Here is a 19,274-nt window from a genome sequence, read left to right on the forward strand (position 1 = left end):
GGACTGGAGGCTAAAACATATAAAGAACGGTTACTGGAATTGGGTATGTCTAGTTTAATGAAGAGAAGGGTGAGGGGTGACATGATAGCAGTGTTTCAATATCTCAGGGGTTGCCACAAAGAAGAGAGAGTCAAGCTATTCTCCAAAGTGCCTAAAGGCAGGACAAGAAGCAACAGATGGAAACTAATCAAGGAGAGAAGCAACCTAGAACTAAGGAGAAACTTCCTGACAGTTAGAACATTTAACCAGTGGAACAACTTGCCTCCAGAAGCGGTGAATGCTCCAACACTGGAAGTTTTTAAGAAGAGCCTGGACAGCCATTTGTCTGAAATGGTATAGGGTTTGCTGCCTGAGCAGGGGGTTGGACTAGATGTCCTCCAAGGTCCCTTCCAACTTTATTATAAAACATGAACCTCAGTCAACTGAACATTCAAATTGACTGGCACTGATGGTTGACACGGGTTTCTGCCAGCATCCTAGGTATCAACCAGGTATCTCCTTAAAATGTAAGATGATCCGAGTAGCGCAGCTTTTTGTAGCTTTGCTGGAGTTATTCCAGGAAGCTGCAATTTCTTGATATATTTTGCAAAGTTTTTGGACATAGTTCCCAGTGCCCCGATGACAATGGGTATCACTGTTACACTTTCATCCATAATTGTGCACTTTCGATGGCCAGGTCACGGTATTTTGTAATTTTTCTCAGTTCTTTTTCTTTGACTCTGGCATCTCCTTGTACAGCAATATCAATCAACTGTACACTTCGGTTCTCTATGACTGCGATATCTGGCGTGTTGTGTTCCAAATGGCGATCTGTCTGTATTCGGAAATCCCACAAGATCTTCACCCTCTCATTCTCGACAACTTTTTCCACCCTATGTTCCTACAACTTTTCGGACACAGGGAAGTCGTACTTTTTACACAATGCCCAGTGGATTAGTTTAGCAACTCGGTCATGTCTAGCTTTGTAATCAGTTTGTGCGATTTTGCTGCACTCACATATTAAATCTGAAACAGTTTCCACTTTGTTGTTGCAAAGTTGGCAATTTGAATTGTCCGTAGATTTTTGTACCTTCACTTTCATGGCATTAGTTTGTAGTGCTTGTTCTTGAGCAGCCAGTATTAAGCCTTCTGTTTCTTTCTTGATGGTTTTCGTGTTAAGCTATGCCCATGTCAAGTTGTTATCACATTTTCCTTCAATGTTTTTCAAATGCTGTCCATGGAAAGCTTTGTTTTTCCATCTATTTAATCTGTCATCCAGCCATTTTTCCTTATATTCTGCCTTTGTTTCTGTTATTTTTATAATGCTCTCTGTTTTCACAGCCTGCAGGAATTTTTCTGCACTTTGATTTACATAGTCATTCAAACTTTGCTTTTCTTCTTCTACAGTTTGGTGGATTTGCAGTAGCCCTCTGTCCCCTATTCTTCTTGGCAGGTACAACCTGTCGATGTCACTTCGTGGATGTAGAGCGTGGTGCATATTCAAAAGTTTATGTGTTTTCCGGTCTAGGTGTTCCAATTCAACCAAAGTCCAGTTGATAATTCCAGCTGGGTAGAGTATCACTGGGACTGCCTATGTCTTAATGGCTTTAATTATGTTTCCAGAATTCAGCTTTGATTTTAGTATTTTACGGACTCTCCTGATGTATTCCTTTTGTGTTGACTCTTTGACTTTTCCATTCAAGATGTTATCTGCTTCCAATATGCCTAGTATTTGTAACCATCATCCTTTGCTAGTGCTTTCATAATACTTCCGTTTCCCAGTTCTATTCCTTCTATTTTTCCCCTTTTTCCTCACTGCATGAATAATATAGCACATTTTCCAAGTCCAAAGTCCATTCTGATGTCGCTGCTAAACAGTTGAACTGTGTTGAGTATTGATTCAAGTTCAGAGTGGCTTTTCGCATACAGTTTTAAGTCATCCATGTATAGTAGATGGTTTATCTTGCCATGCTGGCTTGAGATGTGGTATCCCAGTTTTGTATTTCATAATATTATTGTCAATGGAATTAATGCGATGTTGAACAGTAGTGATGAAAGTGAGTCCCCTTGGAAGATTCCTCATCTGATGTTGATTTCACCAATGTTCTCCCCATTTGCTGTTAGAACTGTTTTCCATTTTTGCATATTTGCTTTCAAAAATGTGCAGATGTTTTTGCTGATTCCAAAGTTTTCCAAACACGCATTAATCCAACTGTGGGGGTAATGAGTCAAATGCTTTCTTGTAATCAATCAACGCCATATTTAAGTTTGTTTTCATCGTTTTGCATTTTTAAGTACCATTTTGTCAATGAGAAACTGATCTTTTTTTCCTTTTGATTTTTTATAATTTCCATTTTGTTCTGTGGGATACAAATTGTTTTCCATCAGATGATTGAATACTGAATTTGCCAGTATTCTTGTAAAAAGTTTGAATGTTGTTGGCAGACAAGTAATTGGGTGGCAGTTGCTTGGTTCTGTGCTCTTTTCAGGGTCTTTCATTATCAAGTATGTTCGACCAGCTGTTAACCATTCTTCACTTGTGGCATTTTGAAGCATTTCATCAAACTGAGTGGCCATGCGGTGATGGAGGCTGGTGAGGTGTTTCAACCAGTATTCATGCAACTCGTCCAGGCCAGGTGCACTCCAGTTCTTGACCTTCTTTACTTGTTTTGCAACCATATCAGTGGTTATTACAATATTCTCCATTTTGTTTTGTGTTGCTTGTTTTTGGATATCTTTGATCCACGAGGCAGTTTTATTATGTTCCACTGGGTTTTCCCCACAGTTCTTTCCAAAAGTTTAAGGTTTTTTCTTTACATGGTAGAACAGTAGTTTGGACTTTATTTTTGTCAAGTGACTGATAGAAGAGGTGCTGGTTTCTTCTGAACTGGACATTTTCACGATATTGTTTTATTCATCCTTCATATTTTTCAATTTTCTTTGCTGTTGCTATTACATGCTGTTTTAGGTTTTCCATGACTTCCGTTATTGTTTTTTCCTCCAAGTTATATTTTTTGTATAAACTATTTTTCAGCTTTTCGTTCTTTAGTTTTCCTTCTTTCAAGTATTTCAATTTGCTGACATTTCCTTGTAGTTTTTTTGTTTTATTTTCAAGTCGAATTTTCCACTTTGGTGTTCCAGTGGGTTTCTTTTTTGGCATTTTATAACCCAATTCTGCAGTTATAATAGCGGCTGTACTGTACATTAGTTGGTTTGTTCCATACATTGTGCTGGATGGGACAGAAGTTAAAATGTTGTTCACAGCATTTAGTATATCTTTCACTCATTTGCTATGCACTTCATAGATGGCAGGCAGTCTTTTTCTTTCTGTGTTTTCTTTGATGTGGTTTTCAATCTTTTCTTTCAGCATTTTCACTAGATTACTTAGCTCTACACTTTTGAGTTGTTGCACAGGGGAGTCTTCATCCTGTGTGGTGGCTTCTTCCGCTGGTTGGTCAGTTTGTTGGTCAGTTTGTTCAGGTATTGGAACAATTTCTTCAGCCTGTTCATCATCATTGCTTGTTGTTTTCTTTTTAGCCAATGTTCCTAGATGTTGAATTTCCACATCTGTAAAAACTTTTATGGACGATGAAACATCTTTGATCCATTAATCATTGTTTGGTTACATCACTTTCTTGGTGCTTTTCCTTCCACAGTTGCGTCATTCTTTTTTGAAATCCTCTGGCTGTTGGTTCTGCCTAGTAGTAGCATTGGATGATTTCTCGATTTTCTTCGGTTGTCCAGGTTTTGCACTTTTGTTCCAGTTGCTTTACAGTTGTATGCTCTGGTTCCCCAGCAGTAACAACTGAGCCCTGTGGCCCATTTTTTGACAGATTCCAGGAGCCATAGCATCTGACATGGTCCTTGTTGACCTGGGCGACGACCGATCCGGTATGGAATTTTTTTTTATTTCTTCTCATCATTGGTGATGGGAGGTGCCTGGGTTGGTTCATGATGGCTAAACCACTACCAATCTGAAGACCGGTAATCCCATAACCATAGGGACTGCACCCGATAGCCGTCCAGACTATTATTATTGTTGTTGTTTGTTGTTGTTGTTGTTGTTATCTGTTTCCAGCATTTTCAGTTGTGGCATGATTTTTCTTTTCATGCAAGCCAAGAAGAAGGCCTGAAAAAGTACATACTCATAAATGTTGCTGTTACACTAAATCTTCCCCAGGGTAAGAATATTCCAAACTAGCTTCTGATAACAAATTATCTTTATCCCTTAGTGAAAGAAGTAAGTGTTGAAGCATCCAAGCCTTGTAAAGTGAAATATTTAATAGGATTTGATGGAGATAGCAAAAGTTGAACAGTGAACATGGCTGAAAAGACAATACATTAATGGATATTTCCACATTTCCCTGTTACAATTGCTTACCATGGTTTAAAAGAAAAAAATATACCCCAATCTATACTACACTAAACCTATATATATAGGTTCTTTTTGTGCTATAAGCTATCGAGGGTCACTTCAAAATGAGAGGGGAGGAAAATAAATTGAATGAATGAATGAATGAATGTCAAATCTGAATTCAACATGGGATTTAGGTTGCAGTACTAGTGTGTTTCCCTGAAAGAAAGACCTACCCTGAAAATAAACCCTAGCTTGATTTTTTGGGGTAGGCCTAATATAAACCCTTCCCCCCAAATAAGCCCTAGTTTTGGGGCAAGGTGCATGCCTAAAATTCAAGCTAGGGTGGGGAGAGTGGAGCTGCCCCATGCGCCCCATACCCACTTACCAGGCCTCTCTTGAATTGACACCTGCCTTTCCTCATGAGCTCATTTCTTCTGTGGCATCCCCTGGCCTGCATTTCAGTCAGAGGCCTTTCTGGAAGGCCTCTGCAGCTGAGAACAGAGCTATGGATTCAATCCATAACTTGGTTCTCAGCTGCAGAAAGGCCTCTGAGTGTGAAATGCAGGCTGGAGCTCCATAATGAAACTGCTCCTTCGGCCACAGAAGAAGTGGGCCAGCTGGGTGGGGCTGTTGGTGCTGCCACCATAAGGTGAGTGGAAAAGACACCTCTCCCCCCAAAATAAGACCTGGTGCCTCTTTTGGAGGCAAAAAAGACTGGGTCTTATTTTAGGTAAAACATAGTATCTCTCTTTTTATCTGAGTCCATGCCCCATTTTTCAGGGACAAAGACTGTACCTGAAAAAAAGATACAAGTGACAATAGACTTAGGTAAATCAGGTTAGATTTAATCTGAATTTGGAAATCTGACATTAAAGAGGATATTACTTAATCTAAGTTTGCAATTTGACATTCAGCGACAACATAATTAGATTCAAGCCATTTTATACTCTGTCCTATTTTGCAGTTCGGAATGGCACAATTACGCTGATGAAACCAATTTTCTGCCTTTCTTCTAGTGATGTTGCCTTCATCTCATCCCCAGCTCATGAGTAAGGCAGGTTTAAATCACCATAGATGTATTCTATAAAAGTAGTATTTCCCCCTTTATTTCAACAATATTCAAGGAGAGGCTCAAGGTGTGTAAACTCTATTACATTTTACCGCTCGTTCCCTTTAATGTGAAGTCAAGCGATTGGTAGGACTGGGTAGGACTGGATTTTGGGAAAGTTGGAAAGTGCGGGTGTGTCTTTTTTCTCTGGTATGAAGGATGTTACTCCTGCCCTTGGGAATGAGTGAACAGTTAAGGGGAAACTTTTAGAAAAGGTTACACCACCCATAGACAGAGGAAAGCATGGAAAAGAAACTGAAAAACAACTGGTCCCAAAGGTGCTTTTTCAAAAGGCAACTGGACTTTCTTTGTTTTTCCTTGATGTTTTGCCTCTCATCCAAGAAGCTTCTTCAGTTCTTCAGCATGAAGAACTTTGGTCTTTAAGGTAAAACAAAGAAAGTCCAGTTGCCTTTTGAAAAAGCACCTTTGGGACAACCGTGACCTGCATGACTGAGAATCTCCATAGACATTCAAAATAACTGGCTTGATTTTGTTTCGGATAACATGGAACAGAGGGAAACCATGATAGGTTTTCAGGACTGATGTTTAGGCCTTTGAGGTAGGAATGCTGAGAAACAGGCATGCCAAGAAACAGACATGTTGTTTGTCATTATAGGGTAGAAGAATAGAATCATAATTTTCCTTTTGACCCATGTTATATCAAACAAAATCAAGGTGGGACTAGAGTTTCTCCACTTTCCTCTTTCTGTTAAGTCTCTCCTTAACAGTTTGCTCATTGCTCACTCATACCAAAGGCCAGGTATAAATTCCTTTGCATGCCACCCTTCAGTCATTCCTTCTCTCTCAATTAGGTTCTTGTTTCCTGACGTTTTTTCATACCTGTCACCTCCCCTCTTTTCTTTTTCTGACACTACCTTTTTGTCGGATTTCAGGATAGCTACAACTACATGTTTCTGTTCTTCCAGAAACAGAAGCACTTGTTCAGAAACTATGTAACAGCAGACACTTCAAGGACTCAATACTGCTAGACAAGCTGCTTTAGTGCAGACAGTAAGGAAATGATCTATATGCAGAAGCTCAGCCTGACGCAGAATGCAGAGATCAAGCCCTTTATATAGATTTCTCTGTCCCAAGGTGTTACATCTTTGGACTTTTCCTTCTGCTTTTTGTTTAGGCCAATGGGTTCATCATTTTCTTTTTCATCAGCCTTGAGATGGTAATGGACCCATTTTTTCTACACACAATGCTTCTATCTAGTCTGAAATACTTTGCTTTCTGCTCTGCCAACTTCAGCCCTTGAACTGCTTCCCTTTGGGACTCCCTTCAGAGACATGCTTGAGAATGAATTATTATTATTTTGGGTAGTTGTGCAGTCAGCCAGATGCTTACAACTCAATCTGGCATTTCTCTCCACCAACTGAGTCCTTCTCAAGGACTTGGGTAAGCAGATGTTATTGATTAACAATATTAAATGTATCATCACCGGATGTAGGGTGTTCTAAGTGATGCTAACTTCTGCAAGCTCAACAGCATACACTACAAATTGATTGATGATGATTTGTCAATGCCAGTGGTGTTCAAGTGGTCCTCCAGATGTTTTGAAATTGCACGCAAGGCGCCTATTACTATTGTTTCTATCTTTGCTTTCTTTTCTCACAGTCTTTCTACTTCTATTTGCAGATTTTTATATTTTGTTATTTTTCTCCAGTTCTTTCTTTTTTACTCTGCTGTCTCCAGGTACTGCCATATCCACTATTCAGACTTCTTTGTCTTTCTGATCAACAATTCATAAGACCAGAGTATTGTGTGGCAGATGCTTGTCTATTTGAATTTTAAAGTCCCAGAGCATTTCATTTTCTATTATTTCGTCTATTTTCTGGTCCTATAAGTTCTTGCTTGCAGGTAATGAATATTTTTTGCAGATATTCCAATCACTATTTCCTCATACATTTATGAGGAACAGTTTTGTTTATTGTTTTCTGAATGGATGGTAAGCATAAATGAATGTGCTCCTTACAAAATGAAATCCTGAGCTAGCGGGACCCAAGCATTATCTCTGGACTCAGGCACCAAAGACTCAGGTGACAATTGACTATAATAAGCTGTTTTATCATGCAGTAGCAAGTGCTCCTAGGTGTAACAATCTATTGCTTTACACAGATTTTGGAATGCTTCTTGACCTGACAATCTAAAGACAAGGGGGAGTCTGAGGCCTGCTATTACAGTGGGAAATTTTGTTCTGCATAAACCTTGTTGTCAGTTGAGGCACTGTGTGAAGTGAGCTTGTTAAGGAAATCTTTCAATAAAGACAACAGAGTCTATGTGACTATTGGCAGTAAGTAGGAAAGCTCTCTGGTCCAATACAAGTTTATCACAGTCTATTAGTGAAACTCAACCTCTTCTGGGCTGGATTCGGAAAATTGCCAATTGATTTGACACATGCACTTGCGCAAGTGCATATGCGCACATACACACACAGATACATGTCCCAGCAGAATGTGACTGTATCAGAACTGGCACTTTAGTTTGCTGGCTGGAAATCTCTATGATAATAACAGAAAGGAACAGGACATTCAAGTTCCTCTCTGATTCATTGTTACCCATATTTTCTTTTTGGTTTGGGGAAAGTTTTCAGCTCTAATCAGGGCTGCAAGGATAATAACCCCTGTTTTTCCTTTGTTGAGGTTTGGCATAGACCGGTTCTTTAATTTCACCTGTAGATTTCCTCAAGTTCCGCCAGGAAAAAAAGATTCTTATAGCAAGGCCAGGAATGGTACAGGGGGATCTCAGTCTGGCCTATGTGAGCAGGAACATATCTTGGAGAAAATGTTAATTTTCTATTTGAGAAGCCTGGTGGAAAGATGCTGGAAGGAGTGAAGGCGAATATATGTGTCCCAGGATAATGTTGCAGGATCCAATCTGGGCCGGTCACCGGGACCAGAGATTTAGTCTTCTGAGCTTTCAAATTCACGCTGGAGCCCATCCTCAGGGAACTTCTCTGTGTGCTTTGAGCTGTTCTCTATGGGGTATTTATATTTAGATGCTGGAAGGGGCTATTCCAACAATATTTAATTCATCTCAATAAGCCACTCTTATTGCATGTTGTCCTATCGCTCCTTTAACAGTTTTACATTGACTTTGTTATTGTTATGATCCATAACAAAAATAATTGCTCAAGGGTTATCCACCCTAATTAATTAGAAGGAAACTTTCATAATCTAGGTTACAATATGAACTCAAAACTGTCAGGGCTTCTGCAGGAAATTGGAGAGTTCTGCAGATAATACACCCACTATTGCACACATCAAGTCCAATTAGAAAAGCCTTCGCTTAGTTCAAAAGTGTTTTCTGATGGCTTGTTTTTGTGCCAACTCACAACAATTGATTCTGAAGAGATGAAGAACTGTTATTCTACTGACTCTAAGTTGTCATTTCTAGATGCTCTTTGCCATATGATAACTCTTGCCTTGTTCAGCCTCTAATCCGTTTATTTTCAAGGGTCAATCACATTTGCAGAAAGTGATTCTCCATAACCCATAGGTTTAGTCTGTCCTATGTTGGGAGGGTGAGAATAACAGGTTTATTATTCTCTTTGATTCAATAAAATAATCTCACTGAAGGTCATAAAATCATCCTAGAGTCAGTGATCAAGAAACGTCTATAACAAAACAATCTAAATAACTTTGAATTCTGCAGAAGAGTCTGTTAAATCCTAAAGGCAGTTTTTATATGGATACAATCACTTCTTTTGTTACCTGGTCTTGTAGCTGAAAATATGTACAGAGCCTCTGTTTCAAAGCCTGGTGATATGGGTGTTTCTCTTGGTTCTTTGTAACAATTGTTCATCCATGAAGGTAGTGTGCTGCAGCTATTGTATAAATCTTCTTACGTGCATGATCTTTGCTTAATTTTAATATACAGTACTATTAAAAGAATCCTTATTAACATGGGGTTATGTTTTCAATTTGTACATTACTGTCCTTTTTGCCCACATGTTGCTTTTGTGTAGACTAGTGCAACTAACACCACCACCATTTTGTTAGGTGCAGTAAATTAGGGATCATTGAAAAGAGCTGCCAAATTCAAGGCAGAGGCAGTAAATTATTCAAATCTTTCCAATAGGAGCTAAAATGAGAATATCTCTAGAAAACCTAAACATCGATCAGGTTGCAAGGAAGAAAATTCTGCTAAGGAAATTAGAGGAGATGAAGTCTCACAACTTTACCAGAATGACTTTGTCACATGAAAGAGCGCAATGGAAATAGTTGTGAAACCTCCTAAATGCTGGAGCTCTGGCTTATTTTCTCCTCTTTTATGTACTCAATTACTTTATAATCTTGTTTACATTCCACCAAAGTAAATGGCATAAATTTAACACTGTCAGGGCATTTAAACACTAGGTGATTACAATGATCTTTTGTTTAATGTTATGTATCCAGGTGAAGAGAACACATACACACTTACATAGCAGCCACCACCAGGGGGCATTGAACTGTAACTGTTTGGCGGGAACCCAGTTTCGGCGGAAACAGAGGTTCAAACCGATTGGCCGGCTGCTCACCGACCAGGTATAAAAGGAGGGCAGGTAACCCCTATTCCCCAGTACAGTCACTTCCACTGAATAAAGATCTGCCATGCTGTACTCATCGTCTCGGCGCCCTTCCTGCTCTCCAGAACCCACAACACAACATTCAATATCAAACTAATGTCAAAAAAGTTTAACAGTTTAGTAAGTATCACATTGTTAGGTTGCAAGAATCTGATCATTACTTAAAATCTGTCTATACTTCATGTTGAAGGGCAGCTATTGCAGGATGGTAAGACAGCAATAAGATTCCTACATCCTATCACATGTTCCTTCCAACTTATCAGAAAATAAGACTGTGGAAGTGATTGAGGATGTGGGGTTTTTTTTTGTGAGGAGGGATGTATTAAAATTTTAATTTGCACACATGCCAACAATATTGCTGAAAAAGGCCTCTTCTTGGCTAGTGCTAGGAATATGGCCAGTCCCTATATATGAGTGTTTTTCAGACTTGACAACTTTAATCTATGTTGATTTCGGCTCCCAGAATTCCCTAGCTGGCACTGCTATACAGTAACAACCCATCGTCATCTCTCTAACACACACAGAAGAGAAGAAAACAAGAAGAAAATAGAGAGGGAAATAAAAATAAGGGAAGGGAAATTGGTGGAGGAGAAAAAGAGCCAACAAGAGCAGAGAGAACTACAGAGAGGGAAAATGTGCAGAGTGGTCTTCCAAATGCAGCCTTGAGATCTCTCCTGCCATTTGTATGAGAAAAGAAGGAACCCACACTGATTAAAAAAAAGAACTAAAATGAGGTAGATTGAGGAACCTGCTACTAAACCATAGTTTAATATTACATAACCAGCTTATATAGGTGAAGTTATAGGAAATCACATTGAACACCCAGTTGATTAGTACAGGCATCCCTCAAGGCTGTGTGCTCTTTCCTCTCTTACACCAATGACCGCATCTGAAAGGTTCCCTCTGAGGTTTTCAGATGATATGGTAGTCCTGGTTCTCATTTGAGTTGGTGATGGGTCTGCATATGAATAGGAGGTTGAACAAACTGGCCCTGGGGTGCAGCTGGAACAATCTGGAGCTAAACATGCCTAAAACTGCAGAGATGATAGTGGATTTTAGGAAGAGTCCGCCTACTCTACCACCTCTTACTATACTTGACAGCATAGTATCAGCAGTAGAATCCTTCAAGTTTCTGGGTTCTATAATCTCCCAGAATTTGAAATGGACCCCTAACATTAGGTAAAGGTAAAGTTTCCCCCGCACGTGCGTGCTAGTTGTTTCCGACTCTAGGGGCCGGTGCTCATCTTCGTTTCAAAGCCGAAGAGCCAGCGCTTGTCCGAGGACGTCTCCGTGGTCATGTGGCCGGCATGACTAGATGCCAGAGGCGCACAGAATGCTGTTACCTTCCCACCGTAGTGGTCCCTATTTTTCTACTTGCATTTTTACGTGCTTTCGAACTGCTAGGTTGGCAGAAGCTGGGACAAATAACAGGTGCTCACTCTGTTACGCGGCACTCGGGATTCGACCTGCTAAACTGCCAACCTTCTGATTGACAAGCTCAGCGTCCTAACCCACTGAGCCACTGCGTCCCCTAACATTAAACCATCACTAAAAAAAGCACAACAAAGAATGTTCTTCCTGCACCAACTCAGGAAGTTCAGACTGCCCCAGGAGCTGTTGATGCAGAGGAATTACTGAGTCTGTCATTTGTAGTTCAATAGCTATCTGGTTTGGTACAGCAACTAAACAGGACAGGTACAGACTCCAAAGGAAAGTTAAAACGGCAGAAAAAACAATTGCAATCAGCTTGCCTTCCACTGAATATTGCGTGGGTCAGAAGGAGGGCTTATTATTATCTGGCCAATGTCTCTGCCCACAAATGTGGTGTTTTAAAAAAATTCTGAATATCCTATTTTCCATTCACTGATCATCTCTCCAAAGGTTTGCAACTTTCCTAGATTCCTAGATTCCTCTACTTACAAAGGTAAGCCACCATTCCTCCCCATGGAGATATTTTTTTCTGAAATGTAGACAGCCAGAAGCTTGCAGAATAATAATAATAAAAATACTGTATACTTTTTTTAAAAAACCAGTTCTGTCCACCAGTCCCCAAGTGAAAAAAATCCAACAAAAGACATCCTAAGAATGTATCCAGATAGTGACATAGGAAACAAAAGCCTGTTTTGTGAGGAACAAAGACTCGCAAAAAAGTGGATGACGGAAGCCTGCATAATAATAGCCATGTCTTGACTGAGTAACATAGGATCAGAAATCACAATTTGATTTTGGCCTGCTAAAAAAATCCCAATTTAAGCTAGTCATCATTTCAGAAAAAATGACAAGCTAATTAAAAATTGAAAGAGACATTTCCCAAATCCTTGTTTCACAGGAGACAAAGGTGTGCTTGAATGTAAGTCTTGTGGCTTGTGTATATATCATTCATTATATTTTCTGTGTAAAAGGGCCCTCCGGTGACATTTCCTATTTGTATATCATATGGTAAGCTCTTGATTATAAATTCCACTGTCTGATCCTGCCATTATTTCTTAAGAAGAAATAATTCCACTGTCAGTAAAGGCACATGTCCCCAGCCATGAAAAGTGACTTATGAGACTCAGTGACACCTGCATGATGAAAAGCAGTCACAGCTGGTAACATAGCCAGAGGCAATGGCAGATGTGCTAGGAGTAATTATCTTTGCAGTTTGACAAGGAGTCAGGTGTTCATTTCCAACACCTGCATCCCAGATAACCACTGATGGGCTTTGCAGACCAAGAATATTAGGGCTAATGTGCCAGGAGGACATGAACATACATTTGTTGATAGATAAATAAATAATACCCCAAAGGCTTGTGGAGATTAAATAATATAATCAAATAACGACTTAAAAGTTAGAATAGCAGGTGAGCTCCAGTTACCAAAAATGTCTTTGTACTTTCATGTTGTCCCTCAAACCTCCCCCCCCTTTTTAGCTCAGAATTCTTTTCTTAAACATTTTCTTTTCTTTTCATTTGGGATAGCATAAGTGTGCACTGACGGGGAATCCAGGCAACAGCTTTCTGCCCTGATCTTTGTGCATTTACAATTTGGGAGAAAATTTAACAAATGTACACACTCCACCCATATGTGTGGGCTCATTTATGCCTAAACTAATAGAGCCGATGCTTAACCTACAGCAATTTATTTTTTCTCTAACTTTTAAAATATTTTTTTATCTAATTTTATTGTGTGTTTCATTTTTGAGCAATTGTCAATCACCAACAATAAGGGCTGACTATGAGTGGCATACATTTATGTGTGAGAGAAATATGAGCAGAGTTACACTGCACTGCTATTAATATTATTAATTTTAATGTTTTAAAGAGTCACATACAGCCATACAATCTGGCAAATATGATGCCTTCTGTTGCTTACTTTTGCCATCTTTGCTGACACAGAGCATATGGATCACAGTAAATGAAATCATAATAATCCACTCAATTTAAACAAGGTATATTTCAAATCCAAACTCTTGTCATACTTTTTGCATGTTTCTGTGTTCAGATGTTCAATCAATAGAGCTTGAAGGGACCTTGGAGGTCTTCTAGTCCAACCCCATGTTCAAGCAGGAGACCCTATTCCATTTTGGATAGATGGTTGTCCAGTCTTTTCTTAAAAACCTCCAGTGATGAAGCACCTACAACTTCTGAAGGTAAGCTGTTCCACTGGTTAATTATTCTCACTGTCAGGAAGTTTCTTCTTAATTCCAGGTTGATTCTCTCCTTGATAAGTTTCCATCCTTTATTTCTTGTCCTTCTTCTGGTTCTTTGGAAAATAAGTCGACTCCCTCTTCCTTATGGCATCCTCTCAAATACTGGAATACTGCTGTGCTGGCTACTAGTTATAAGTTTATTTATTTCTAGATGTTCACAGATCTGTTTTTTATTATTTTTCCCCAGTATCTTCCCAGGTATAGAGATTAGACTGACTGGTCTGTAATTTCCTGGATCTGTTTTTTCCCCTTTTTGGAAGATGAAAACCACATCAGCTCTTTTCCAATCCTCTAGTAGTTCCCTAGTGCTCCGGGATTTTTTAAAGATATGGTACAATGGTTCTGAAATAATATCTGCCAGCTCCTTCAGAACTCTGGGATGTAATCCGTCCCAGTGATTTATATTAATCAAGGTCAGACAGATGTTCTCTTACCATTTTCTTACATATTTTAATTTTTATTTCTAGTCTATCTTTTACAGTTAGGTTTTTGGTAGATTGGGCTATAGTTTCTTTTTGCGGGAAGACTGATGCAAAGAATGAATTAAGCAGCTCTGCTTTGTCTCTACTGCCTGTTCCTTCTTTGCCATTTTCTCTCTTTAGTGGACCGTTTCCTTGACTTTTTTTCTTATTCTTTATATATTGAAATATATTGAAGAGATATAAATTATATATTGAAAGAAACTTTTTTTATTATCCTTGATTTTTGTTGCAAGTCTTTGTTCATTCTGAGGCTTTGCTTTCCTAACTTCATCTTTGCAGATTCAGGCTATCTGCTGATATTCTGCCTTATGTGTCCCTCTTTCCATTTTTTGTACTTATCATTTTTGTCTTTCAGTTTATCAGAGAGATCTTTGTGCAACCATGCTGGCTTCTTCTTGGATTTCTTGTTTTTCCTTTTCAGTGGTATTTTGCTGGACTGGGCTTTTATAAGCATATTTTTCAGTGTTTCCCACACTTCTTGAGTTGTTTTCCCCTTTAGGATTTTTATTCATGGAATTTTTCTTAGCCTCTCTCTGAATTTGTTAAAATAAGCTCTTTTGAAGTTTAAGACACTGGATGTATTATATTCTATTGCTTGTGTATGCATTATATTGTATTTCATTATATTATATTTCCAAATTTTCCATTTAGATATCTACTTTATTAACTAGGATAATTTTACTCTTCTACTTTTTTCTACTTACAGCAGTATAGGGAGTTTAGGATGCTCCTATATAGCTACTTCTTTCAGTTCCCAATGTTGGAAATGAGTTCATGCTCCCCAGCAAATATTTTCATTGCTGCAGTCCTCTGAACTCATGAGCTCATCAGCATGTTGTTCAGAGAACCAGTGGGAAATTGCAAAAAGGATTATCTAAACAACACAGAAAAGCTAATATTGTGAAAAATAATTGATGCTAGATTGATAAAAATGCTGCTAGGGGTTTTCTACATGTTTTGGACTTAAAATTGTCCAACTGTCCAGTGTTAAACATTTTTGGATTTTAGACAAAAATATCTTGGGAGGAAAAGATTATCTGCAAGGACATTTCTTTCTAGCTTGCTTTCTTGTTGTTGGTCTTATTGTGTTATTTGGATCTGCCCTCCCATCTTTTCTCAATGCCAATATAAATGGGTAGAATAGAACTGAGCTGCCAATAACTGAAGTCAGAGTTGACTGCTCAGCACTAAATATGCCATTGATTTGACTCTCTTAAGGTTGTTCTTTATTGTCAAATGGAATAGAAAATTAAGTTTAGCTGCATTGAGAATTTGTGAAGTGGGAAAAACAAAAGACAAATTAAAAAGGGGAATACGTACTTTAGGAAATTATATCTCATGCTTGCAACTTTTGCACCAATTATTGCTAAATTATTTATGGCTATTTTCAGACATACCCTTAAAAATGGGAATACTTTTGGACAAGCACTCTTCAGGCTATCAGATTTCCTTTCCTATTTAAGGATGCTGAAATTACTCTCTCTCTCATCTATTATCTCTTTCTCTCTTTCTCTCTCTTTCTCTCTCTTTCTCTCTCTTTCTCTCTCTTTCTCTATCTATCTATCTATCTATCTATCTATCTATCTATCTATCTATCTATCATCTATCTATCATCATCATCTATCTATATCTCTATCATCTATTAAATCTATCTGATTATTTCAAGCCTGCAATCATATGGTTTATGATACATTCAAAAGTTTTTTTTACTATGCATAAAAATCTATGCCTAATATTGTACACATTAGGCCATGAGATTTGTTTGTTGCTTGCCAGGCATCTTACCTTCCACGAAAAGTTTCTTTAAATGCATAAGAAAATTGTGGTAGAAGGTAAAATGCCTGACAAGGAACAAACAAATCTCATGGTCTATGTATTTGCAGAAAGTATAAGAGAAATCAAATAGGAGAACGACATATCAGGTTTTGCCAACCCACTTACCTTTTTCATTACCAATACAATCTTCAAACAACCAAAATATAGATGAACATCACCAGATGGAGTACATAGCAATCAAATGACTACATCATTTGTGCAAGGAGGTGGAAAATGTCAGTTATAACAACAAAACACGGCCAGAGGCTAACCATAGAACTTGTTGTATGCAAGTTGCAAGTCAGGTTAAAGCAGAAGAAACAAAGCCAAACAGTTTTCATTATTGTGTATATACCTAATATTTTCAAGAATATTAAAGATTGCCCTAAACCTCACTGATGATGAGCTAGAGGAACTGTGGAATGAAATCGAAGTAATGGTTAAGGATGAATTTGAAAAGAATGACAAAGACCAAGGAGCAGAATAAAGCACACTGGTTGACAGAATAAAGAGTGGAAATTGTCAGGAAGAAAAAACAAAGCCATGAAAGACAAAGAGCTCAGAAAGCAATTTAACAAAGAGTTTCAGAGAGCTGTTGGAAGACACAAGAAGCAATATGACAGCAACAAGTACAAAGACTCTGAAGATGGAAATAGACACAGAAAAACAAGGAAAGTCTTCCCCAAATTCTCTGAATTCAGGAGGTCCTAATTTTGAATTTGAATGCTACCCATGGATGATACCCATGGCCAGCTAATTGAAAGAAGATAACGACGGAACAAGTAACTCAGATTCTGTAGAGTAGAGATAATAATAATAATAATAATAATAATAATAATAATAATAATAATAATAATAATAATAATAATAATAATAATAATAATAATAATAATAATAATAATTTTATTTGTATACCGCCCTTCTCCTGAAGGTTCGCATTCCACCAGGCTCAAGGTTGACTCAGCCTTCCATCCTCCCGAGGTAGGTAAAATGAGGACCCAGATTGTTGGGGGCAATTAAGCTGACTTTGTAATAATGCCGCTTGGGCGGTGTATGAAAGCCCTAATAAGCAGGCATATACATAGAATGAAGGCTACTGCTAAGCTTGTAAGCCACCCTGAGTCTTCGGAGAAGGGCGGGATATAAATGGAATTAAAATAAAAAAAATAAAAAACAAATAGTAAAATACAGAAATACAAAAATTAAGAATGGATTAAACAAAGAGCCCAGTATTTCAGAACAATAAATTAAAATACATTTAAAACATTAAAACAATAATAAGACCCAAACCCATCAGGCCAGGCCAGCTTGTTCAAACAAGTAGGTCTTTAGATCCCGTCGGAAGGAGCGAAGGTCGGGTGCCATCCGGAGCTCAACTGGTAAACGGTTCCACAAATCCGGCGCACCCACAGAGAAGGACCTCCCCCTGGGGGCCACCAGATGCCAACATTCATGACAGAAAACATTTGTTACTCACAAGATTCTCTAGTACTAGAAGATGAAATTAGATCAGTACCAAGCTATAGAAACTGACAGTGTTTACAGAAATATAGCAAGCAATAGAAGAAGCAATAAAGGTATTAACCAAAGTATCCTAGTAAACCTGGAAAATGATACAGTGGTCAAAGAAATCAGTCTACATAACAATATTAAGAAAGGAGAGTTAACAAAGTACAATATCTTTAATTTTACATGCTGGCTAAATAATCCAAGAGTTGTGCATAGAAAAGAGATGCCAGGTCTTTAACCTGGTTTTAGAAAAGGCTGAGAAATAATGTCAAGTAGTAGTAAAAATACTGTATGTACTTCATTGATTATAGATGGGCCTTTGATTGTGCCAATCCTGTCATGCTGTGAAATTTTCTGAGGAAAATGGGAATCCCCAAAGATCTCATTATACTTATGATAAATTTGCACAAGGACAGGAAGCCACAATCCAGAGGGAACCTGATGAAATATACTGGCTCCAGGTTGGCAAAGAAATGAGACAAGGCTGTATGTTCATTCCTTAGTTATTCAACCTATGGGCAGAGAGAGCCTTAAGGGAACATGGATGGGAAGAAGATTAATGTGGTTTTAAAACTGGAGGAAGAAACATCAATAATCTGCAGTGTGCGGATGATACTAGCTTCATAGCTGAAAATGCAAATGATAAGCAAGCTCTAGTTAGGAGAGTCAAAGAGTGCAGTAAAAAAATAGAAGTAAAAATAAATAGAAAAAAGACAAAAGTAATAATAAGTTGAGAGCCACTTTGGTCCAATGGTTAAGGTACCAGGCTAGAAACCAGGAGACTCTCAGTTCTAGTCCTGCTTTTGGCATGAAAACTGACTGGGTGACTTTGAGTCAGTTGGTTTCTCTCAGTCTAAGACATCAGGCTCAGGTGACAAACCAGTTAGTCAATTCTTGTCACAACCAATAGTTGATCAGACAACAACAACAACAACAACAAAACAGAACCTGGACTTGTGGGAAAAATGTTAGGAAGGAAAAAAACCTAATGACAATAGGTGCAGCAACCAACCTTAGATACTGAAGGGCAGTGCTTTTTTTGTAAAAGAAAAAGGTGCCGGGACTCACACATGTCATACAACCTGCCTTGCCTACTCTACAAGGTTCCATCCAAAAAAGGTGCCGGAACTCCGTTCTGAGCGTTCTATGACAAAAAAGGCCCTGCTGAAGGGATGGATAGCTTCTGCCTTTTAGGAACAAATATCAACAGTAAAGGAAAGGAAAGTTAAGTAAGTCAAGAAATGTAGCCATGAAGATCTTGGAAGAGATAATAAGATGCTGGGATGTGCCTATGCCTTCAAAGATCATAACCATGCAGGGAATGGTTTTCCTTATGACCCTCTATGAAAGCAAAAGTTAAAGATTGAAGAAGCAGGATACAAAGAGCATTGATGCTTTTGAACTTTGTTGAAGAAGAATTTCTGGGAATACTGGTGATAGCTAAGAAAAATAACAAATGAAGCAGAGAACACATCAGTTCAGAGCTATTGCTCAAGGCACAAATGATCAGACTCAAATTATCGTATTTTGGATACCTTATGCAAAGAACCAGTTCCCTTGGGAAGTGCCTAAAGCTAGGAATAGTGGAAGGAAAGAGGATGGCCAGCATCAAGGCAGATGGATCTATCATAGCAGTGATGGGTGCAATATTGGAAAACACAAAGGGCCAGGTTGGGATAGATCAAGGGCCGGCAACCCAAAACAGTGAAAGAGCCACTCGGAACCGGTTCCCTCAGAAAAGAAAAAACTCAGAGCCGCAAAGA

The sequence above is a fragment of the Vipera berus genome, assembly GCF_964194415.1.
Source record: "Vipera berus genome assembly, chromosome: 2".
Lineage (NCBI taxonomy): Eukaryota > Metazoa > Chordata > Lepidosauria > Squamata > Viperidae > Vipera > Vipera berus.